General features: G+C 38.5%; 1 protein-coding gene across 1 annotated transcript in view; it reads right to left on the reverse strand.

Moving 5' to 3' along the window:
• The window catches only part of LOC139611305 (myosin heavy chain, embryonic smooth muscle isoform), a 61,243-nt gene that overhangs the window by 27,467 nt on the left and 6,884 nt on the right, over window positions 1-26,892 (reverse strand). Inside the window, exons 2-3 of the mRNA XM_071465857.1 lie at window positions 13,867-13,980; window positions 10,063-10,193 (exon numbers count right to left, since the gene is read on the reverse strand). The gene's annotated coding sequence lies outside the window, so the exon portion shown is untranslated. The remainder of the gene's footprint in view (window positions 1-10,062; window positions 10,194-13,866; window positions 13,981-26,892) is intronic.

A 26,892-nucleotide genomic window follows, 5' to 3' on the forward strand; every position in this document is an offset into this window, starting at 1 on the left:
TTTGACACGTTTGTTTTTCTTTTCTTTCAGAGTTTTTCCTGGGACAAACATTACAGTTAAACATGGATTTGAACCATCACTCCTCTGGCCTCACTTCCTTATTTCTCAAAGCAGCCCCACTTTCTCCCCCGTCAGTCTCTGCAGGTCCGGAAACCTAAACCAGCGACTTTCCCACATCAAAGGTTCCTGACCTGTGGGCCCCTGCCACCCTGTTTAACATGACACTGTTCCTTCCTTCAGCAAACACGGCCGTGTTTTCATAGATACACACAGAGCTGAACAGCTGATGCACTGTGAGTCATTCACTCTCCCTGTTTAATTTAAAACAACACACAGCTACAGTTCAGCAGGTCATGTGACTGTGAACGCTGTCGGAGTCACACCACCACATACTGACATTTATATCAGCACCACAACCTATGAGCTGCTGTTACTTTAAAACTATAGTACAACAGTAAAGAGATGCAACAGGAGTACAGAAGTAGTATCAGTAACAACAGTGGTAGTTGTAGTAGTAGCAGTACTAGCGCTTGTACCAGCAGTGCTACTTGTTGCAGAAATGGCACTAGTTATAGTACTAATATGAGTTTGTGTAGCTGAATATAGAAGTACTGTAAACACAGGGGACAGTAGCGTATAATACTATTAGCACTGTATAGTTGCTGAAGTGTTACAATAGCAGTGTTAGTGTTTATAACAGTAGTACTGCTGATTGTTGTAGCTGAAGAAATAACTATAATAGTATTACTTAATGCATTGGTAGTAGCCCAGTAGTAGCAATAATAATACTAGTAGCATCAGTGTTTTAGTATTACTCAAAGTAGAAGTAATATTACTTTTAATATTAGTCAGTGTAGCAGAGAAATGTAGTAGTAACAATAGTACTATGACAGTAGTTGTGGAAGCTGTGGTAATAATACATAAATAGTATGTGTTACATATGTTACACTAATTCAAGCTTTTGAACCATTGGTATTTTTTGTGTGGTAGTAATAGCAAATGTAACAACAATAGTAGTAGTAGAAGTAACATTAGTATTCAGCAACACAATAATGGTGGTACCTGTAGTAAGGGAGGGGGGGTTCCTAACAGGATATATTAAAGGGAACCTATCTGTCATATTATCAGCATCACATCACTCTGACATGAGGCCTGAGTGAAGCTGTGCGCTCAGACGTCAGGGTGTAATGGAGCGTCTGTCCACTGGGAGCCACTAAACCTCTGTGGCAGAGTGAGAACAGCAGGTGATGAGAGGCACAGAAGTGTTTTGTTTGTGAAGAAGAAGAGGGGGCTCATCTGAGCGAAGCCTTTGATGAACAAACTGAAGAAGTGACATCAACATGTAGAGAAAGGGCAAATTAGCAGAAACCACTCAGACAATGGTAGAAAAACACAGAGGGCTTCTGGGAAATATCTTAACGTTGTGTTAATGAGGTTTTGGAGGAGGCCTACTGACTCCTCTGTGTGTGTGTGTGTGTGTGTGTTATGAGGGGGAAACAGAAATCTAAAGTAATCCTAAAGATCTCTGATTTATATTCACTCGTCTCTGCCACAACAGATTTCTGAAACACTGATGAAGCAAATGTCTGTTCAGAACAAAATAAGCGTTAGAGGTTTATGTGTATTATTCAGATTTTTCAATAGAATATCAGCACCTTGATGCAAAAACAGCCAAGTCTGGGATTTTTTTTCAATACCATAATATTTGCCAAATAATATAACCTACATGTTGTTTTGTCCTACTCTTATACTCTGCATTACAGTCAAATTTACACATCTCAGAATTTATTTGGCTCTTACTAAGATGACCAGTGTAAATGTTCAATATTAAGAAATATCTGACCAAGTAAATGTATAAAAATTTGACATTCAATACCGACTTGGAGTTTCATGCTAAGATAACATCAGAAATACTTTATTTCTACCTATAGGGAAATTCACAATTATCCAGTAGCTTATTCATGTATTTAGTTAAATTAAGATTGACTCTGTGTAATTATCCACTGCCTTTGTCTGAGTTATTAAATAGTCTAATGTGGTAGATTGACTCAGAACTTTCATATTGTGTCTTTAATCTTCAGTTTTTCTTGTTTCTACAAACCAACAATCTAAAATTTCACTATAAGTGAGGAACTTCTTACCTCAGTCTTAATCTGGATGATCAGCATGTCATTTTCAGACAGATACAACTGTTCATGCCATGAAAGTCACCAAAAAAGTTTTGAATTACAGCTTTTAAAATGACAGAATCATTAATTATTACAATGTCTGTGTGTAGAGCCATGAGACGAGATCATATCATCACATTACACATGGCAAAGTGTTGTGTTGTAGTGATCCTGACAGCATTGCTAAGCCATCTCAGCCTTGTAATGAAAGAGTTATGGACCTTTCCCCCCTTTTTTTTTTTTTTTTTTTTTTACAGTAGCTTCAATGAAACATTAAAAGAAAAAAAAGTCCACAAATTAACCCAAATTAAATTTCTCTGAAAAATATATATAATAAAAAATATATTTTTTTATTAATGCATTTTGGTCTCAACACTCTTGGCTAATATCCATATGTCTTCTGTAAGAAAAAAACTTGAACTTGTAATTTTTGTTCGTTATCGTTTTCAATACAATTTAATTTTCAAATGATCATGAAATAAAAACACCAACAATAACAGGTTTATGTGGAAATACTATGAAGATGTGATTTACCTGAGCTGCGCAGCATCACCATGACAATCAGTACCTTAACTACCATCGACCTGTTCCTGCAGGATTGTGGGAAATTTTCTCAGTGTCAACTCTAACTCAGAAATCTACTGTTAATAACTTTCAGTTCAGTGTTTAGAGGAAGTGCGCGTCTTCTTGAAAGAAATCTTAAGATTTCACGACTCTGAAGCTTCATGCAAATGAGCTACTTTGTCACCTGTCAATCAAAACTGATCTCAGCCAATCAAACAACTTCATTAAAACTCTGCGTGAGTGTGTGTGTGACGAGCGATGAGGAGCGTCATGTTTTGCTGTGAAAAGACAGTAATTACCAATGAATATCTGTGTGTGTGAGTTGTTGACAATTTGAGAATCACACACACACACACACACACACACACACACACACACACACACACACACACACACACACACAATGTACCAGCTGTCAGTGTGTTCTGATTAGGTGCTTACATACAGAAAAGCGTGAATAGGGCTCCATAATTATGTGAATGTATGTGACAAACACATTTCACTTCATAATTGCAGGTGAAAACTGTGTGGGTGTTATTTATTTATTTATCCATTTACATTAATGTATCTCACTACTGGCAGCCTGTCACATACATTTTCAGTGTGTCAAGGTTATGCAGGATGTATACACTCTGTGTGTGTGTGTGTGAGTGTGTGTGTGTGTATTTATAGCACATTTGATTTTGAAGAATAAAATCCTCTTCAGTGTTTCTATCATAGACAAAGGTGATGGTATAAACGTGGATGTAAATGATTTGAATGTTAATGTTTGACTTCATACTGTTTGAGTTAAAATCCTCTCTCTATGTAAAAAGCATATTTGCAACTAGAAATAAAACTCTAAGAAGTTACAGGCTCAGTGCTGAAACAATTCAAACTGAGAACTTTATTCTCTTTGTTATTTTAATATATAATTTCTTTGTTTTATCATTGTAAAATAAATATATTTGTCTTGGATCTTGAGTTGTTGGTGGCGGAAAGATTAACTGATGAAAAAAATAATTTTAAAAAATCGTTACTTGCAGCGTTATATAAAAAAAAAAAGAAAGAAAACAAGTTGTGCTGCTAGAAAAAAAGGAAAGTGGGTATGAGGAAGATGAAAAATGTGGGAGAGGGGGAGGAAGAGGAGGGATGGAAAGATATTTAGAAAAAGTGTAGAGGGGATGAGAACAAGTGGAAAGGTTTAAAGGAAAATGATAAACAGCTGACAGAGAGGAGGAAAATAAGACAAACGTCAAAGGAGGAAAAATAAAAAGGACAAGAGGAATGCAAGGACTAAGCAAAATGTTTTGACAGGGTGAGGAGGAGGAGGAGGACTTTGATGAAGAGGAGAGTGAGGAAAAGTAAAAAACATGTTTGGTCATGTTTAATTAAACAACTGTGATGTGATGATGTTTTTATAGGTAAAAGAAAGAAAGATAGAACAGGGACGAAAGGAGAAAAAGAAAGTGAAAGATGAGGAGTAATAGAAAAGAGAAATAAAGAAAAGTGAAAGAGAAATAATAAAAGGCGAAACAAAAGAGAAAAAAACGATCCAGATGTTGCTGCTCAGTGAGAAATCCAGAATATATTCTCCATCCATAAAATGTTATAGAAAACAAAACATAACAAAAAACACTCAAGGTTCTCTTACTAGCTTTCAGTGCATCACAGTCTTCATCAGCAGATGGACTTAGTGCATCTGAGCCACATTGTCAGCTCAGTTACTCATATACATATACTGCACACACATATAAACACCTGATCACATGACCGAAGTTCCACACTGAGGTGATGACAAGGAAATAAACCCCACTCACTGACAAAGACCATGAAATGTGGTTGAAAGCTACAGAAAAAGCCAGTAAGTGAACCTTGTCTTCTTTAAATGTAACCAGTTAAGGTTAAAATACCAGTTAAGGTGTCAGTGCATTGGTCAGGGGCACCTCCGCAGCAGGAAAAAAAAGACCACGTTCCTTCAGTCATGAATTAAAATCGTGCTGCTTTTCTGGACAATAATTTATGACCATAAATGATCATCGTCTGTTTCCAGATCAGTGTGACCTCTGACCTGTGGCGTCCTACAGAGGGAAATCCCCTCTGACAGGATACTGTGAATCAATGAGGCGTTTGAGCTTCTCCACCTTGTTAACTGATTTCATGGTCGATATCAGAGGATTTTGAAGATATGGAGAAGAATGAGCAGATTATCCCTCAGAGAGTAAGAGGAAGACGATACAGAGAGGGTTGACAGAGTTCAACTGGGTGTTTTCCAAACTGCCAGTCCGCCTGTTAGTCTTGGCAACAACAGGAGCTCTCCTTGCATAACCAGACTCTGTTTCAGTCTATCTATGGGAAAACGCCACTGAGAACAACACAAATCGACACAATCAGACTTCATCTATTCCTCATCCTCCAGTGGGGTGCACTGCTATTTGTGGCAGCTTTCAGTCCATCACGCACTGCTGAATATTAGACAGTTTGTCTAGTTGTCTCTAAATGAAGCACGTTAGGAATTCAGGTTTGTTTTGTGATGCTTCTTTAAACCTCTAAAGGGGAAACATGTAAGTCAGTTTTGTCAGTAACTGTCCCAACAAAACACGTGGATGAGTCTGCATGTTACTTATTAAAGGGTTGATTCAGCTCAGTGGTTTGAGTGGCCTCTATTCACGCAGATAGTTTTGATTTTATTTACCAGTACAATGAGCTGAAGGGAGTTCAAGCCAAGCTGATCTATCTGATATTTTACAGACAAATTGAAGTGATTCAAGTAATTAATCATAAAATCAATCAAGACAAGTAAAGCAGAAGATTACTCAATAATGAAAGTAACTGCAAGCCTTCACATGTTTTTCCAGGAACAGTGTCCTAGTTACTCTGTAATCCACAAAACACCGGAGCCAAACCAAGGAAATTGTCCCTGTGAAAACTGTAAATGAAGAATTAGGCTGTTCTGGGTGAACTGAGCCTTTAAAGGTCCGTCCAGTCTAAAGGTAGATGTCCATGTGTTTCTGATTATTAAGCAGGTTTAGGTTCTATATTAATACTGTGAAAGTATCAAAGCCTTATTCCACAGAGAAATGCACACAGCCTGTATTCAGAAACTGAGCCTTAAAATGAGCCATCAGGACTTCTGTAACTTTGTGATGTCACAACAAAGCAGTCAATGCTCTCAGCCATGCTCCAAGCCACGCCCACCTGAACCCACCATCCATCCAGTATTTACCTGAAATCTGCTATATTTTTATTTGATCACTCAGAAAAAAGTCAGCCAATCAGAAGAGGTGGAGATGTAAAACTGTTCGTAAAACCACAAATATATCTTCTTATGGATAACAACACCTCAGATAAAACACTGGGAAGGTTTAAAAGTAACAGGCTACAAAAATAAAACAGGATTCTTTATATTTATGCAGATATCTCAAATTCTGTCAAAATAAAACCAGAACTCTCTGCAGAGGAAAGTGAGAACATTTTGTCTTATGTAATTTGTGTGAACTGGCCCTTTAAAATACCTTGTCTCTAATATTAATAAAACTTTAATTACATGTATTTTACTACACTTTACTTGTAGTGCTTAAAAACAAACAAACATGGTGTTTTCTACTCCACAGGCAGAAAGGTCAAGGGTCAAGAGCACTTCAGCGGAGCAGGGTGGACACTTGTGTTAACAGAGAATCATTGTTTCCTGTTTCTACACAGGGCCACCCTACTGCTGGTCATTAGTAAGAAAAGTGATAAATAACATATTTCTGAGAAAGCAGGAAGGTAAACATGAGAGCAAGGTCCGCCATAATTAAAAATGTATTAAAAAAGGGCCAGTGTGCCTTTTCTGTATATCCACAGTTTATTTACTGTTCAGTTCAACCACAGTGACAGAGTCTGATTCGTTTCGATTCACCAGGCTCAGTTACAGATAAAACACACTTGAGACTCTCGAGGAGTTTTGATTTTAATTGAACACAGAAGACTCGCTACTTTGCTGAATCTGAGCATCACTTCAGACTTCGTTACCTATCATAGGATGGTTCAAGGAGGAAAAGACTAAAAACCTGGACAAAGTCGGTCAAGCGTGGGAAAAACTGTGGTAGAACGAGCAAAAAGAAAACACCAGAGGTGAGTGTGATGAGACACCGGTCAAACAAGACATACACACCTGCAACCAAACTTGTATTTACACCTTAGTAACACCTTCATTATTTTCTAAATTAGCATTAATTAGTGAAAGTTGTCCACAATAAAAAAAAGAGGATGACTATTGTGACTGTTTACATACTGTTGTATCCTTTTTAGCTGCTTTGTAGGATGGCAGTGCTTTACATGATGCTCCTCATCCTGCAGCTTGGTGTGAGAAAACACCATTAAGACTTCAACACAGAGCCATGAAGGCTACTGCATGGCTGGGACTGAGTTCTCACTTCTCACAAACAGCGTGGTGGTTCTCTTGTCAGAGGAAGAAGACTGTGTTATGTCAGAAGAGTTTCATTATCACCTTGACAAAGAAACTGAACCAAAGCAAGAGTTTTAAAAAAAGTTCTCAGTGTGAAAGCTGCTTGTTTCCTGCAGCTTAAGGTCTACTCAGGAAAAAAAAAGAATGGCTTTATCTGTCTTCGTGAATGTTGCAGAGTCTTAGCTCGATCCTCTTTTCATGCACAAAACCCAGCCCAGTGCTGTTGCTGACATTACCACATAAGCCTCCCTTAAAGCCAAGGAAAACCCCGGTAAAATGAAAGCAGGGTGACGTCTTCTTCCAGTAAGCCGAGCGGATATGAGATGTGGGTTTCATGTTGGGAGGGGCAACATGATCGAGACATGTACAGTTTTTCTTTCATCTCCTCTCATTAAGCTTCTTTATCCAAGCTGTGACAGGAACTGATCTTGGCGATGAGTGCCAGGGTTACTGAGAAATTAGGAGTGGTGTGTGTCTGTCTCTCTCTCTCTCTGTGTATGTATGTGTTTGTGTGCCAGCTTGCACACCTTGAATCCTGAGATGTGTTTTAGCTTGTCTTGTCTGACAGAAGTGAGACCAGTTGAAGTGTTGTTCTGCCAAACTGCTCGTCATGGCAGGAGTACAGAGAGTAGAAGCGAACAGGGTGAGGCGGCAGCCACCTACTACCATCTGAAGATTTACTGTCAGCACACAAAATCCCAAAATTCACCAGAGTCTTTCACTTTCACACAGCTCCTAAAAAATATTCTGAAGAGGAACATTGTCTAAGTATCTAGAAACTTCTACTGTGAGCAGCCAGCTTGATAAAAGTGCAGACAGACAAAAAAAAGATGGATGTGGATGGATGGAGAAGTAACTTTTTGTTGGTTGTCTTTAAATCCTGGATCCTGGGTTTACTGTTTGGGGTAATGCTGTTCATGAAGATGTGTAATCCACTAAATCTTGATCGGTGCCAGTAATGACATTATTGGGCCAATCAGATTAAACACACTGTAGAAGCCATGTCAACATATTGTGTAAATGTTATCTTTATTGCCTCATAAGAAATTAAATATGTCGATATAATTGTGCTTTGCTCTTGTCAAACAGTATATGGAGGCTTGCCTGAGTCCACACCCTTTTTCCCATGTTTCCTCTTTACCACTCTGTATCTTGGACGTTTTCAGAGGTCAGGTAGAGTGGAGCCACATAGCACATTATTGTCAGTTTTTTCATCCAATCTGAAGAATATAAAACCTTTATTGTTTATTTTCTAGTTATAGTGAATACTAAGGGCTGTTGTGCTGAAAATATTTCTCATTTCCTTGGTTGCACGTCTAACTGCACGCATCGTACCTGCAGCCTCAAGGCATGTTTGGATCTCAGGATTATCTTTAAATACATTCAGCTATTGGGGGGGGGGGGGGGGGGGGCGTTTGAGACTGATGTGTTGTAATGAAGGTATTTCATAAACCTTCTAAACAATCTCATTTATCACAGGGATAAACCCCTTGAGAGGAACCATCTCATTTTCAGGTGGGTCCTTAACAAAAAACACAACCAGCACAACAAACCCCTCCCACACCTGCTGATTCCTCTTATTTTCCCAGAAGAAAATAAATAAATGAATAAATAAATAAATAAATAAATCTATCCATAAAAGCTAGACATAAATTGACCTGAGATCACATTCACCATCATGATAGTGAAAAATGATTTCTGGACTTATTTATAATTGCGTTCATATTTTATGTGTGTTTACATACATGCGCATGATTAAATTTGAACAAACCAAGAAGGCATGTTGGTGTAGGAACATGATGTGTAGTTAATCTGCGCTGCACAGAGGAGATTTTTAAATTTGGGAAAAAAAGATCAAGGTTATCACAGCTGTGTCAAACAAAAAAAAAAAAACTCGACACAAAATAAAAGAAAAAGAAAAAATAAGAGTAAAATAACTTTGAGTATTGATACTAGTTCTGGAACAAAATAATCAAAAGCTCAATTTGGTCCTTATGAAGATGGATTTACAGGAGCGCACACACACACACACACACACACACACACACACACAAAGCAAATGCATAAAAGAACCATTCATTTTCGTTTTCTCTCTTCTCCCATCTCTCACGCTTTCTCAGCTACACACACACTCGCCCGCTCACTCACTCACACTCACACACACACACACACACACACACACACACACACACACACACAGGCAGGCCGGATCCTGTTGTTTTCTCTAGTGGAGCAGAACCTGCTGCTGTTATGAGATACAGTGAAACTCCCACAGTCGTGTTTCAGCTCTGTGACAAAACCCCACAAACCAAAAGCAGAGCCGCCTCCTACTCACATGTTCAAACAGCTCACAACATGGTCCTGATTTTATAAGGAGGAGAGTCCCGTTTCAGGAGGAACAATCAAGATTTTGCCTTATAGGGAAAATAGTGAATATATTCGCAGGGAGTGGACGACTGAGAAGATGAAGGGAAGCCTGAGAAAAGAGAACTAGTGGATTTTGCCTAGGATGTTTTGTTTGGTGTTTTACCTCAGTATTAAAGTCAATATGCTGCCTGTAGGTCATAATTAATTCTTATGACCTGAAACATTCATGGTGATGATCAAATTTTAAATAACATCTGAGTGATAGGATCATATTTTGTAGTTTTTAATAGAATAGGATGAATATGTTTTACATTTTGAGCTAAAGACTCTATAGACATAAGATAATGTTATCAATCTTTAGAAAAAAAGGTATAAGGACAATTTAATTTAATTGGAAAGGAGCCGGGGTTGAGTCTATTAAACAAAACAACTCTGGTTCAACCCCTTAGCAAAGTGCCCCAGTACCCTGAAAGCATCCAAACACTGCACTCTCACACTGTCCAATGGCTTGGTCAACACATGTTCTTGACTCACTGTGTGTGTATGTTACTGAGCTCCTGCTCTGTCTGTTTCTGCAGCTGCTGGAGGTCAAAGGTCAGCTCCTCAATCAAAACAGCGATCCTCCACAGTTCTTCACTTCCAGCGTTGTCCTCACACACCAAACCCTGATCACAGCAGGAGACCAGAGAAGTTAGAGAAGCCTCCAGGTGTAACACAGCCTCTGGCGGCCATATTGGAGGTCCACTGATCTGTAGCTAACTGGAAACCAAACATGTCATCACTAATACATGATGTTGTGTTTCCATGATGTCAATCTGTTATTATTGTACATGGAGCATGTTTAGCAAAGAACACAAAAACTTTTGTCCCCTCAACTTACACTATATTACTGAGCAGGAAATTGAAAAACACAGCACGGGGGCACGTGAGCATGTAGCTCTCTGGAACAGCATTTGATTGTGTAAAGGTGTCAGGATATGAGTGAAACTTCACTGGTAAATGTTGCTTTAAAAAACTACAGTGGCGTACAATGTGGTTCTGGATGTTCTCCTGATTTAGCCAATGTGCTAAAGGTTGACCGAGATGACTGTTCCAGCCTTTGGAGGATAAAGTCTATGGCCTGAAGACCAGATGATTGCAAAGGCTGAACCAAAATGAGGCGGTCTTGTCTGTGGAGGTTTTCCTATTTATCCTAAATCCTTTTGAAAAGTAATTCATCATTGGGGCGCAATGACTCTTGGGATAGGTTGGTAAACGAAGGCTTTATTTCTCTCCCGCATTTCAAGTAGGTCTTCGAAATAGGACAGCCTTGTCGCGCCGCAGTGATGCAACCAGTCTTCAAAGGCACCTTCGAAGAATGCGGCCCATGAATTGAGACACAACTTGGGTCTATTATGTGCACCTCTACTAATCCAAATGGCGAAACACTTCTATCATTTGACGGCAGTAGCACACACTGAACACACCGCACAGATAGCAAAAGAAGAAGCTGAAATTGGCTGGTTTCAGACAACAAATGTAATAAAGCTGCTGCACGTTGACCACTTTTATTGCTGGGAAACAAGACAGTGCCATGTCCTTAGGCTGCAATTATAGTTATAGTTCTGTCTCCAAATGACACACCCAAATAGTTACCAGGGTGAAAGGGAAGATAATGAAAAGTCAAAGAAAAAAAGAATGTGCTGACAATAAAAAGGCAAAGCAGACAAATGCTCCATCATCATATGAAATTAAGTCTGGGAGAGTCTTTGATATGAGAACGTACCCATATAACATTTCAGCTCTCAGTAGTGTGCCGTCTCAGTTTGTCAGACATAGCAACATGTTGAGTAAAACAGAAGAGCGTGATGAATCACCAGCTGAAGGAGGAGAGGGGGAGAGCAGACAGACAAGAGGAGGCGAAAAGAGACACACAGAAAAGAGGAAAAACCAAAAGAGACACTTGAGGACAGGAAGAGCAAAGAAGAAGTTGGACGAAGTGAAATCTAACGTGGCGTGTCTGAACTCGTTGAGGTGACGGAGTCCTTCAGAGAGCGGCTGTGGGCTGAGAGACAACAGACCGACTGAGTCATTCTGGCAGAACATGATGCTCACCCTCATCCTCCCCTTCGTCTGTCTGTCTGTGTCCATGTGACTCAGTATGAGAGACAAACTGGCACTATGTTCACCCAGCAGCCAATCTGATTTGTTTTTCACATATATGATCTTTAGCTCCCTCAGTGTCCACACTGAGATTTTATATTTTAAATTTTATTATTTTAATTTATATTTCAAAATTTATATTTTCGAACATTTCAAAAATTTTTGGTAGTTTTGACAGAGACATAGTGATCCCAGAGCAGCCGACACATTATGCGTTCCAGATGCTGTTCATACATACTGTGCCAATTTAAAGTAGTTCATCCAGAACTACAGGTACGACTCCAAAATCTGGGTCCTCAGAATATCCATCCACTTACATTTACCCAGCTGATCTCCACAGCTTTATACTGCTTCAGTCTATTTAAGGTCGTGTATCCTCCACTTCATCCTTTCATACAATAAAATAGATTTCTTTCACTTTTATAATCCCTCCAGGATCTTGCAGAGGTTTTTGTTTTTTTTTTTTGCAATAATTCCAGTCAAAAATGAGACTACAGTAAATCTTGGTGACTTTTCCAAAGAACTCAGCTGAGTATTTGCAAAGAGAGTATTTGCAAACATGTCTGAGTCATCTCCCAGTGAATTGTGGTAATCATAGCCTGACAACACAGGATTTCTAAGGCCTTTATCAACCTGTATTAAATTACTTTGCACATCCAAATAAACATTTTTCACAAGGTTCCCTTTATTTATTTATCTTTTTTTTTTTCTTTTTTTTTTTTAATAAATGTAACCAAGAAATGTCCTGGGTAGGGCATTTTAGAATTGAAAAATTAACTTGTTGCCACAAACTATAAAATGTAAAAAACAGAAATGTTTCAAAATATATCTCTGACATTTCAGTTTCATGTTATGATTGACTGACATATACGCCAGTACCGATCTATCTATAATGAACAAATATGGGCAAAATGTTACTGTTTAAAAACCTACATTTAATCATAACATGCAATTACTTTCAATGAAGGTAAAATGAGTTTAATTATGAGTTTAATTCTGTTATAATCTCAGGATCACCATAGGTTGGTAGCCACTAATCTCTGTTCCCTGAATGTCGTCTCTGAGGTAATCATGATCAGTGCTCTCCACCATAACATGTCCATGAACCAAATGGACAGAGTGATACATAACCTGGGGTCAAGTACTGCTGGAGAAGACACATTATATGGAAACGAGGCGCTTGTCACTGCAATCGAAAGGAAACCGTATATACTTGATGTTTATTTCACTTAAGCTGTTATTGGATAATATTTATGCAAAAAACAAAAATGAGCTTTCAACCAGTTTGAACATTTACAGCAGGTAAACAGTGGGGAGGTGAAAAAAAAGAGTATGATCTCGTAAGTTTACATTAAAATGTAAACTTGTAAACTTGTATTTTCAGCCATAGTGCTCACTTTACAAAGTTTTTAGAAGACTTTAATGTGAAACACAGGCCACATAAGGGAAATGGCATTAAAGCCCATCGACAAGCATTTCAAACAGGTTTAATTAGATTTTTCTTTGTACTTCATTGTATTTTCGCAACTAAGGCTTCAGAACAAAAAAGACACTAGAGTGGGGCAATAACTTGGATTTGAGCTGCCTGTCTTATCATGGCCTCAGGAGATATCAACAACAAGGGAGAGGAAAGACAGAAAAGCAGAGAGGCACAGATTCCACACACTGAGAAATGGAGAAAAAAATCATGCAAATCACATAAAGACTGTGCCGATAAAAACACATCCCTGCATAGAGGGAATGTTAAGAGGAATGCAGTTAAGGCAGGGTTGAGCAATTAGCCCTGTACCCTCTAGCAAAGAACCCTGCTTTAAAAACATCAGGTAAAAAAAATAATAACTGCTAACTCCAACCTCAGCAAAGACAAAATGACACTTGATGCCTCTGCTCCACTGCTGATAATCATCTAACCGTTCGTTACTGGAGGTGTCATGTTTAACGTTCCTGAAACAAGTTCTGTTAAATTTGTGGAGATGTGACTCGTTAGAAGGTAAAATGTTTTCTTCCATCTGTGCAACTGGAAAATTTGGCCCTTAGGTGATGATCAAATTCACTGACTAAGAAAATGTGTGTGTTATTTCTATTATTTTATCACATCTGCTTGATTTTATGACTTTTCCTGCTGTAAATGACTGGTCAGTAATAAGTATCTTTACATTTGTGTGTGTGTTAATCAGGATTTTTCATGTCATTTACCTGGTGGTCCTCAGTGACGGGGGATTGCAGGATGTGAACTTTATCTTCTATCAGCTGCCGTAGTTTGTCCACAGAAGCTGGGAAGTCGTCTCTGTTTCTCTGCAACTCTGGAGACTGTAGAGAAAGAGAGAGAATATTTTCAGTATTTTATCACCTTTCATCACAGTGACCCTCAGTAAATTTGGCATAGGTTACACAACCAGCAGCTTTGGCAGCAACCAAACACCACTGAGAGTCTGATCCTACTGGCTGATGAAGTAGTAACAACTTTTTTATTTAAAGGTCCCATATTTAACACTTTTCCTGTGTTTTATTTGAAGTGTTGATCTCCATAAGAAGATATATTTGTAGTATATATATATATATATATATATATATATATATATATATATATATATATATATATATATATATATATATATATATATATATATATATATATATATATATATATATATATATATATAAGACCCAGAAACCATCTCAATGTAGTTTTACATCTCCTCTCTCAGGCTTCTCTCTGGAGCTCTGGTAACAACAGGTTGGTGAGCCAATCAGAAGAGAGGATCTGAGCCTCTTTTCTGATTGGCTAACTGTTTTCTGAGTGATCAAATAAAAATACAGTAGATTTCAGGTAAACACTCAGAGAAACCAAATCCTGCAAGACTGCATGCTGGGTCCAGGTGGGCGGGGCTTGGGACATGGGTGAGTGGTGACTGCTTTGTTGTGACATCACAAAGTTTCAGAAGTCCTGACGGCTCGTTTTAAGGTTCAGTTTGTGAATACAGGCTGTGTGCATTTCTCTGTGGACTGAGGCTTTGATACTTTCACAGTATTAATATAGAACCTAGACCTGCTTTATAATAATAATGTGCACCGTGGTTGTACAGTGTTTGAGGGACAAGCTGCAGATCGTTTTGCCTGAATGTCTAGATGCCAGTGTCAGTCAGAATTAAGGCAACACCCAATTAGCAAAACATCTTCCTTTGATTCTCTAACAAACTTTTCATCAGTGTGGAATGGGGAGAGACAGGAATTATAGGACAGAGAGAGAAAAGCTGAAATGTAGTGAATCATTCCCTCCAGACTGAACCCTGTAAGACTTCAAAGACATGCACTTTAGTTTGAGAGACAATGCCCTAAATACCAGCACACAACTGTTCCCCATCTGAGATGTAGCAACACATGTGTGGAGTAAATTTATTCAGTCAGAATAAGGCAGAGAGGAATCTGACTGAACAACACAAAGTCAAGTTTAAAGCACTACTATAGGAGCCACAGTGTTTAATGACATCTCAGATGATTTGTGATTTTGGGCTATATAGATAAGAGTGACTTTAGATGACTCAGCACAACAGCACATGCTACTGATCACCAAGGTTCATCTGTGTGGCTCTGAGAGTGAAGATAAGACACAGTTCACACGATAAGAAATGCAATTAGTAAAGTAAGTAAAAACTTGTTGCAACTTTTCATCATCTCATCTGGGGATTCTCTTTTTTAATTAATCAATTTGTGTAGCCTATAAAGTGTAAAAAACATTGTGAAAAATACTCATCACAACTTCTGAGAGCCAAAGGAAATGTCCACTAATGTCTGGTTTCATTCCAGCAGCAGCCTAATCCTCCCCCGTCCAAAATTTAATACATTTTGAATAATATAAAACATCGAATCCTAACATTTGAGGAGGGGTACACTAGCAATTGAGCATTGCACTTTCATTAAGTCAGAGGACTTACATGAAACAGATTAAATAAAAACAATGGTTAAAATCATCACAGGAAGAGATATACCCACTTTAAGTCTCTAGTATGAATCAAGCTCCAAAAACACTGCATCCTACATTTCCCATAAAGCAAAGCATCTTTCATCAGGCTCTATCTTTCAAACTCCACACTCCCACTTGAAGACAACCCTGGTGACATCACTATGACACTGTCAGGGTTATTTTCTGATTGTTCTACCAACTTTAACATGTAAAAATGGTGGCGGGCCCCTTTCGACAACTGAAACGATTCAATGATGATAAAAAAAATCTGCTGATTACTTTTCGCTCAGTTACTCAAATAACTGACTAATTGTTGCAGCAATTAAAAAAAAAAAACAAACAGTCACCACCAGACCTCTTATCTTAAGTGCCATTGTTGTTATATAGGCCAGCAATGTGTGTTAAAAGAAAAGATAAAAATGCCAACACAGTAAGATTACAAAAACCAACCTTTACTGTTACACCTAGTTTGAAATTAACTGCAGACACCCTTAATAAATACACATGGATGTGACAGTGCAGTTTGTCAGGTGACATGTAGTTTAGAGAGATTGTGTCCTGGAGGAGACCTCCATTTCTACCTCTCAGTCTGACAGGTGAGTGACAGGAAGCAAGGGGTCATGTAAAAATGTGACCCTCTGCGAGTGTTTACTCTGACGGATTACTTCGCTCTGTGGAAGTTATTGTTCGAGTCTGAAGCAGACTGAGTGGCAGCAAACGAAGTACAAACACAAACTCTAAAATCTGCAATGACTTGACTGAGTTTGCACAACAAAATAAGCACAAAAACAAAAGTAAAACAAAGAGCTTAAAACATGAATTTTCCTCCTTGTTATAGGAACCTCATCGACTTCTTTTAGTTGGTTTAACTGTTGAATTTCAAAGTGGTCTATAGGATAACAGCAGAAATGTTCAGTATTGTTCTAAAGATGAGAAGTATAAATGGGAGGTGTTGGTAACCACAATACAAGTCTGCCTACTGAGCAGACCATCAGCTGCTGGAAGCTTTCCACCCACCACAGTTTGAAATCCACCACAGAGAGCCATTGTGAGACTGTGCTGAAGCGGCTAACCCCGGGTGCCTCGTACGTTTTCATCTTAAAGGAAAGAAATCAATCTTCATACATACTGTATATACAAACTACAGATGGACAGCAGGCAATTAATTCCTTTCCTCGCCACACGAGTGGATGCATTTATAACATGAGTGGGCTGGGTGTCCGCGACACAGTGAGTCTGTGTTGTCTGATTAAATGTAATCAAAACAAATCCATTGTGTTTTAATCCCTCTGAGAAAGATTACATGCATCAACGGGAGCTTGAGGGAGCTGAGAGGAATTTCTAGTTGTTTGGAGGATGATGGAGGTGAGAAAAAAAACAAGTCATACACAGTGTTTAAGCAGTATGTAACATTCAGCGGACCCAACAAAGTCGTTTATTTAAAAAAAAATCTCATTATAAAGTAAAATAGTGCCTCATGAATGTGGGCTGCTATGATTCTCTCATTACTTTCTAACCCTGTCTCCTAAAAAATTATGTTTATATACAGCTAATTTGTTTTTCCAATTATGTTTCTCAGCAAAACATAATTGGGAAAACAAATTAGTAATATATAAATGTAATTTGTGTGAGACAGGATTTTTAATGTCACAATAACATAACCTGGCTCTGTCTTGATTTTAAATGAAATTGCAATAAAATAAAACATTCCTGCACCAATATGCTGTTATCTGTTTCACAAATTCTCTAAATGTTACTAACTACAGTTTTAGTATTTTAGTGTTATAAATTTGCCGAGAAAAAATGTAAACCAACTCACCGTTGGCTCTATAAAAAGACCGACTTTACTATGTCTCCCAGTGCTGATTCTTCCAAATGACCAAAACAAGCTACGTCTCAAAAAGGCTAACTGTAGCTGCTTTAGCTAGCAAAATAAAGTGAATGCTTTAAAAAGACCATTTCTGTAATGCTACTTCTTTAGCTACAGCTGCAGTTTCCCTTACTAAGACTTTTACGACAAATAAATGTACCAAAATGTTCCAATACCAAGGACTTAAAACAGAAAATTTAGCTAGCTAAGGTTTGCAAAATTTTAGTTTTAGCTCGCTAAAAACTAAGACCAGATGCAGCTAACTCAACACTGAGGCTTTCAAATGACCAAAGTTAACGAACTGCTCCAACTGTAAGCATCTAAAAAGACACACTTCAGCAACACAGATACTCAACTGTCCTATTTCCTGCTTCACATTTTCACATTTCACATACATTTACTGGCTGAATGAAACATCCCCCCTACACTACACAGACTACTACTTCTGTGCGACACGTGTGTTGTGTGTTACAGTATCAGCTGACTGCCTCTGTGTGTGTGTGTTGACTTTTGAAACAACACAACTAAAAGTTTTAGTTAAATCAAACACTTGGAGTTTACCCAACTTCAGTTATTATGTTATTCATTACTGTTAGGTCAGTAAAGATTAAATTAGCACTGTGAACTCTTCAGTACAACAAACTTTCTGACTGTTCTGATGGTATTTAATGGTTTCTGAGCTGTAAAATGTGTCTAAAATACTCACTGCAGGACCTGGAGAGAGAGAAGTGCTCATGATGACAAAGACTCACAACTCATTTCTTGACTGAGCTCAAACCACAGGGGGTTTCTGAGTGTGGGTGTGTATGTGTGTGTGTTAGTGGGTGGGCTGCAACACTGTGTACATGGAGATGACCCTAACTACAACCCCCCCACTGACCAGAATGGACAAGCAGGCAGAGAGAGAGAGAGAGAGAGAGAGGGAGAGTAAATGTGAGTTTGTTAGTTAATATCCGGCCAAAGTTTGTCAGGGTTTCTGTGCCTGACTGATCACTTTACTCAACCTCTCTAAGCCATGAATGAAGACAGGAAACTAAACCAATTTATTAGATTAGATTAGCTTCAACACAGACAATGAAATACATAACTTAATACATGTATCAAGGAAAAGACCATGTTTGTAATTTCACACTACACTCAAAATCTTGGCAGGTTTTGAATTGAGTATACTCCAAAAAGTGAGAATGCAGCCTTCATTACACTTTATGATTTGTGTTTGTGCATGATGGGCGCTCTCATCTCATCTAGCCTATCGCATCACATCGCAACTAATTTTGTCACTAAATTGTGGATTTTGGTAAACACTGACATTTAGGAAAAATCACAAATCTAATAAAACAAAGCTTTACTTTCTCTTAGTGAGAATAAACTAGTAGTAATGCTCCAAAGATGTTGGTGCATTTATTGCATAATTTCCTGCTAGTACAAAAAAGTACTTTTTATATGCTTACTGCGAAAGCTACAGTACAAAATTGCCATATACTACATACTATATGGTCCACACTGTATACAGTTAGTAATAAATAAATATTATGAAAACATTAAATATACAAAGTATTTTTTTTTGTTTATTTAGCATTTTAAATGTTCCAAATAAACAAAATCTATATCTATTAAATCAATAATAACTATCTTTAAATTAAACAAAGTAATGTTGAAAATGAAAATGACAACCAGGTCAAGCCCAGTCAAGTCAGTGCTAAGGCTAAATAAACCGTGACTAAACTCAAGGTTGGCTTGCATCACAAGGTTCCAGCTCTCAACCCCCCACCCGAGTCAGAAGAGTCCTGAATCCCATCCCAGGGTGTGTCTGGGTGGGGCCTGAGGACTAGCAGGTTGCCAAGTCAGACACACCTTGATAAGCTGGCAGGTATGAGGAGGGTGGAGCTTCCTGCATGTCTGCAATACTCGCTCCCTTTTTGTTGACTTTGTTCTTTTCAGGCCCTATTTCCGTCTCTCTGTCACACACAAACACAGCAATGATCATGAAAACACATGGTTGATTCATCTGTTCTTACCAGCAGTGGGGCTAAAAATGTAAAGTTTGTCCTGTGGGCGGTAACAGGGGGTTCATCTTCTGGGGAACATGAATGACAGCAGCTAATTTTAGGACAAAAAAGGACATTACAGTTTGACATTTGTTGTGTAAAAATTGAGATTTTTCCCCAGTAGTGGTACGTTAGGAAATGTCACAGGGTCACCAAAAATATTAGGGTACTTCCTCTGGTGAATATGAATATTTATGGCTAATTTTATGGGAATCTGTCCTCCACAACAAACTGAACTGCTTAACACATGAGCAAGCAGCAGCTTACTTCCACATCCAGCAGAGTTTTATTTGCACCCACCTGATCAATCCAAGTCCAACATTCACTCTGCTTTTAGCTCTGTTTTAGTCTCCGCTGACTCTTCAGAAAAATGTGGCTCTTTCGCTACTAAACGCTCCACTTTCTTTACCAGCTAGAAACTCATTTCACTAACAGTCTGTTGTTGCTGCTGTAAGGTGGATGAAAGTGAACCAAAACAAAACTATGAGCTTAAAGAAGCTAAAAACTCCTGTAGAAATTTGTGGTGAGAATTTTGTGAGTTTGTCATCATGAATGAGCTTTTCTACATCAGGCAGTGCCCATCTTTTAAATATTAAAATGCTGACTTCTGCAGCTGCAAATAAAAGTGTTAGAGCTGCTCTGTTTAATATTTTGAGTTAAAGTTAGTTTAAAGTCAGTGAAAAAAGGGAACACTTACAAATCCAGAGTGGAAATATTTCAGTACAAATCCAACCGATCAATCACCCTGCAGTGCAGTGCTGCTCACCAAAGAAGAAGTACTTTTTTTCTTCATCATGTTCTACCAAAGTGACTTAATGATGGAGGAGCTTTAACACACCTCCTGCAGCACTCAATCAAAAATCGACGTCAGTAAAAGTAAAATTACAGTGACTTCTCTCTCCCCCTCCGAGGAGCGGCCCATTCTTTTCACATGAGGCACTGCTGACTCTCCCTGTTTGAACAAATAATATCATGCAGTCAGGTGAGGTTTCTTCACCACCCGCAGAAAGTTATGAATCACTCTCTCATCTCCGTCATTTACATAGTATGTTCTTACACTGTGTATCCATAAAATAAAATAGTAAGTGGAACCAGGCCAGCATCTTAGACATTTTGTTCATGCTTTCTTTTTTTCACACCCTTCCTGTTTTGCATTTCATTAGTGTTTTAGTATCCACCTGTATGTAACAATGTTTTGGACATGCATTGGTAGATGCATGGTCAGTGTATTCACAGAAAAAGAAATTAAAAAAAGAACAGAAGGGCTAAAAACACATTTAAAAAAATATCTTTATAAAATGATGAATCCAAAAAAGTAAAACCGAAATTATCATGGACGTTGGAGCCTGTTCCTGGTTCAGATTCTGGAACTAACGTACTTCATTCTTATCACCTGAGACCTTTAGACTGACAAGAGGTCAGAGGTCGTAAGCCTGTGGACTTGCACTGTCATGAGGATGACACGTCATCACACAGTGAACAGATCTGTGTGTGGACACGAGGGAACACCCCCAGACCCAGCGTGCCTTGCTCATGACTCACAGCTGTGGTATGCCACCTTGTGCGCTGGTGGACTTTGAACCAGCAGGAGCTTTAAACTGGGAGTGAACGGCCGGAGACGCCCTGCAGGCTTGTTTACTGCCCAGGAATGTTTCATCACGATGGAAACAACTTTGAACACCATCTGTGAGTTCACACCGAACATCGAACAACGATGTGGATTTACACAAATGTCGCTTCACATATCACTTCACACTGAAATTTTGTTTGGTTGCTTTGAAATTACTGTTAATAATAAATATTTCTTTCATCATTGTACAGTGAAGTCCTTACTATTATTATTTTTTTTAAATACAATCAATGATTTGGCTTCTACAACTTTACTGTATATACAACTACTATATACAACAACTACTACATTTGTTATTAATTATATATAACATAGGTTTCTTAACTATTCTGCTTATTTTCTGACACTGCAGAATCTTTTTCAGCAATATATTCTCTAGCACTAAAACACTTTTACTCTGTATTTTTTTACTCAAATAAAATGAAATATGCAAAAGACAAATACAGTAGTGCTCACCCTGTTAATTTGTGAGTTTAACAGATCTGTGCCTCTGGCTGGGGTTTTAATATGAAGGGAACAGGTAGAACCTGTTCCTTCTACATTTTGCCAGAAATAAAATTTTTACTTAAGGCTGAGGGACAATTTCAATTAAAAACAGCTTCTTCATGATTCTTGGCCTGATGTATAAAAAACAAAAAAGAAAAATCTATTTGTAACGACTAACCACTTTTCTTGGGGAAAACTCGCAGTCTTTCCACCAGATGTTGAACCTGGCTACAGGGATTTGCCCCCATTCAGCCACAGGGGTGTTAGTGAGGTCCAGCACTGATGCTGGGGGAGAAGGTCTGGCTCACAGCGGGTGTTGCAGTTCATCCTAAAGCTGTTGCATGGGGTTGAGGTCTGCGCTCTCTGCAGACCAGGCTCTTCCACATCAAACTGACGTAAAGGAAAACCATATCTCTAGGAACATGGCTTCATGCAAGGGGGCATTTAAGGCCTTTCCACGTACTTACATCACCAGGAGAATTTAGAATAAAATTCTGCTGACAAAAGTTTGTACAAATAAAATCCACCTCACCTTCACTGTTCCTCACCACATTACAGGAACAAGGCAGGCTGGTCCCAGTAGATTAACTGTAATTTAAACTGGATTGTGCAGTGTGCTTTACAGTGGCATACAGCCCTCTCCCCATATAAACACCAACTGTATAAAACCTGTTTGTCCGCACTTAGTGATGCAGTGAATAAGCAACATATCAGCTCTCCTGTATTTACTCTCCCTCTCCTGTTAACTGAAGCAGAGCTGCTGCAGTCCTCTGTGTTTAACAGGGATCAGATCTCTCTCACTCCCTCCTCTATCATTATCTGTAGAAAACAGCCAGTTTCGTCAGCCTCTGTGTTTCTTGAAAGGCGCTCACACAGAAAATGTGCTGAATTCTCCACGTCACGATTCTGTTGTACTTAAGTCAGCTCCTAAACTGCCTCCACTTTTCATTGCATAGAGGAAATGAAGTGACGGGAAAATTAATCTGGCACCAAAAATCAGCTCACATCCAAAGTTATAGAGAACGTGAGTCTCTGAATTTGTACTTTCATGACATATCCAAATTATGGAAGATAAACTGTGCCCAAAAAGTTCATCTTCTCAAAAAAAATGCCTGTTATCACACACCATGCACCCCAGACTGATTAATGGCTTGTTGTCACTGCATACAGGTAGGTAGACAGCTTACCGTAGGTTTGATGCAACACAGCTCTCACAGCTCTTAACACACACACACACACACACACACATAGACAGGTGTGTGTACTTAAAATTAGCTCCTCCCAAAGATTTGTTCCAAAAAAAAAAAAAAGAAAAAGATAAAATATCTTTGAGCTGTCATTTGTTTGACAGCCAGGACAGATGCCAGGAAGAATAACAACACACTGACAGAGCAGGTTGATGTGTCCACAGTTTGTAACTTTAACTTCGCAGAATAGATTTGGTTAACTGTAGGTGAGAGATCAGAAAACTTTTACACAAAATGTTTTTGGGTCATATAAGTAATTTCCAACTTATTGAAGACCATGGGTGACCAGGCCCCAGATCTTTGGAACAACCTCCCTGAGGGGATTAGACTGGAGAGCTCTCTAACCTCTTTCAAAGTTCTCTTAAAGACATATTTTTATAGGTGTGCTTCTTTATTCTATTATTATATTTTGTTATATTTTGTCATTTAGGAATGAGGACTTTACATATAGAATTTACATATTGGATGATTCTGCTGTGCACAGTTTTATGGTCACTGGCAACATTCAAGGCCAAAGTATGAAGCAATGTTCACTATGTGATGTGTAACATTGTGTTTATGTCAGGTGTATGTACTGGTTTCCAGCTTGTAAATGGTGTTCTTCGCTGTAATTATGACTGAGGAACTATGTACTGTATATCTGAGTTGCCAGTTACTATAATGGAAGTGCCTGAGGAGGCAAACAAATATGGATGATTCATGTCATGTAATTTCCATTGTTCAAGGTAATTAAACTTGAATTTAGAGGAAACAGCACAGCAATGACCTTGAATGCTCACATGTTGTCATTCAGGAATCTTCCCCGTGAACACCACCCATCACTGATCGTGGGTAATCATGCATTATATTAGACTTACATGCCTAAAGCCTTTTTTAATTATTTTACCATGAATTTCCCAAAATTCAACCATGTAATTTTTGTTACTCAGCATTATAGAAAAAATATAGAACTGAAAAACACTCACAAAAATTAATTGTCAATGTAATCTATTCTTATTTTTTATATATTTATATATTATGTATTTTGTACATATATTATATGATATTATATTATACTATAATATTCCAATAGCTACGTTACATTACTATAAATATTCATATATCTTTGACAAAAGATTGTGAGAAAATTGTTAATTTAACACAATTTTTTCATAAAACTACAATAAACTTCCAAACAAACAGATCTATATGCTCTGAAATTAGGCAGATATAAAAATATCAAATCTTAAATTTAATTAACTGTTGAAGTAAAAACCATAATCATTATAATTATTTTAATAATTCTGTAGCTCTAATGCAGCATACACAAAAATAAACAGAGAATAAAGACTTTCAAACTCCTTCACTTTCTCATCTCTTAGTTCTGTTTCAAAACTAGAACATCGACAAAAACAACAACAACATCTAATCTCCAAGCACTGCAGCCCCCACCCAGCACCCACCCAGTCTGCACCCATTCGGCCCTCCGATGAGGCTTAATGAGTAAAAAGCACTGGGTGACCACAGTCTTGGAGTCAAGCCAACTTTCCCAGATGCCAAATTGAAGCCTGGAGGTACTTCATAATGCAAAACAACACTCATTAAAACTTGGAGGAAAAAAACAAGGAGCTATAAAATGCAAAAAAATGCACTAAGATGCATTTCAGGAGATGCTCTGTGGCAGTTTCTAAATGACAGAGATGAATAATTAGGATTTTCAGGCATCCATTAGTGGGAGAAATTACAAGATGTAGAAAATGGGCTCCAAAACACACTCATGACCCTAAAACCTCAACCGCTTGGCCTGAACATTATGTTAAGGTGGGAAATATGAGCTTTGGAAGAGATGATGAAATTGGATAAAAGGCAAAAAGTGAGTTTTTAAGATAAAGAAACATATTGTGAAGCTTTCAGATGAGTTCAGTTTGCAGTTTGCTTCAGTCAAGAATAAATGTATGTGTTTTGGAAAACGAGTGTTTGATCACAAAAACAAATAAAAAAAAGGATGATAAACAATAAAAAAGATGAAAGTGTTTTATTGTACAGTAATTACTTTTATATTATATAAGTTAAATTACATTTCTATAACAACTAACCCGCAACAGCAGTTATATTTTGTTGGAAATGTAATCGCTGACTAGATTATGTTCAGAAGCGACACTTTTTAATGAATGATACTACATAGGTACATACTGCAGAGTCAGCAAGAGCTGGCTGGGATGAATGGCGAGTGTACAAAGACTGTCACACCAGAGACCAGGGTTCACAGCCAGAGTCCTGTCTGTGGGTTAGGTTCAGGGAACAAAAGCACCTTGGTCAGGTATCTCCTGACTGTCAACACTGACTGAACCAATCAGATACAGACTCGGTCCAACAGATGTGATGCTCAGAATCAAAACAAAACTAATCCATGTGTGGTCCTTATGGAAATAGCTCAATAAAGCTCAATATGCTTATTTGCTTTTGAGAAGATTGATGCCACCCTCATGTCTGTGCACTAACCATGAAGCTAGAGCCAGCCTTGCATAAAGCCTGGAAATACAGTGGAACAAACAAAATATGACGTGTTAATTAATAGCATTTAGAGGTGCTGGAAAGTGGATTTTTTGACTTTAATGGAGCCAGGCTAATTGTTTCCGCCTGCTTCCAGTGTTTATGCTAAGCTAAGTTAAACAGCTGCTGGCTCTAGCTTCATATTAAGCATACGCACATGAGAGAGTTATCCTCTCATCTAACTCTCAGCAAGAAACCTATTGTATAGGAGCACACTTCATTGTGCACTGTCACTTATTTAAGTAAACCTACATGTCAGCAGGTTGTTGTGGCTGATTGATAAAGAGTTGAAACAGATGAAAAACTAAGATGTAAGAAAGTTAATGACCGTAAACCTGAGTCCTGCCTCCAACTCAGGCCTCATATTGTTTCTGGTATCACCACCAAATCTGTGTTGAGTTTATAACACATTAAACGCAATATTTCTTTGAGCAGAGATCACGGGTCTCACCGCCTTCAGTCGTATGGTGTAAACACTTCAATCAGATCATCGGCAGGGGAAATATAATGTACCATAAATCTGTAAAGTTCAATGCATTCCAGGAGATTTTTATGGACACACTCCCGCTTCTGATTTAGGAAAGCACCAGCAGCTTTGAGGGGTTTCTTTTCTCCTTCACCTTCATGTCAGTGAAGCACTAGAAAATATCAGGACGCTGTGTTCCTTTAGGTCATTAAAGATCTTATGCAGTCCTTCATTTGCCAATTAAATCTCCTGCACACACTGAGGTCAGAGAGGGTTTGGTAAACTTTTGTTAGGGTTCGTCACAGCAGGACGGTCCTGAGTCTGTGTTCATTCAGCCAATCGACTATAAATCACATCACATTTTTCTCCTGTGATGATTATGACACGCCACATGATCAGAGCTTTGTTCGTCAATCCAACGGAGACATGCGCAAAGTCGGCTGATTTGCAGCCCTGGAGACTGACTGGATGGGAGCTACGCACATGGGGGTTGAGCTTGCAAGTTGATGACCTGTCTGTACTTGCATCTTTTTCCTGTTCGCACCACAGTACTATGATTCATCACACAATCTGTTCTCGCCGCTCGGGTCGGCGTACTGTTTGGGGAAGTCATGGAGGACAGAGCAGACAAAGGTGGCCTTTTCCAAACTTCTAATGGGACATGTCACTATAAAGCAGGAAGCTCCTGCTTTTTTTAGAGTCTATTGTTGTCAGCAACAAGGATGTGTCTTTCCTGTGCTAAGAAGCAAGCGTTAGCTGATAAGAAAGAGAGGGGGAGCAGCGAGGAAGAGGCTGTAGGTACAGAGAGCACCCTGGGGAATGGCTTGTGTGAAGGTGTACTTTTTGTTTACTTTTCATCCCTTGTTTCTATTGGCCACGCAGGTGTTCATCACAGCGCGCAGCGGTCAAAGTTTAACCCCAGCCACGCTGCTCGCGACAAACCATCAAAGCTTGATGCAAGCCATTGGAAATAATGGGT

This window comes from Trachinotus anak, unplaced genomic scaffold (assembly GCF_046630095.1).
Source record: "Trachinotus anak isolate AG129_WGS33_773 ecotype Australia unplaced genomic scaffold, CSIRO_AGI_Tana_v1 ptg000028l, whole genome shotgun sequence".
In the NCBI taxonomy this organism is placed as follows: domain Eukaryota; kingdom Metazoa; phylum Chordata; class Actinopteri; order Carangiformes; family Carangidae; genus Trachinotus; species Trachinotus anak.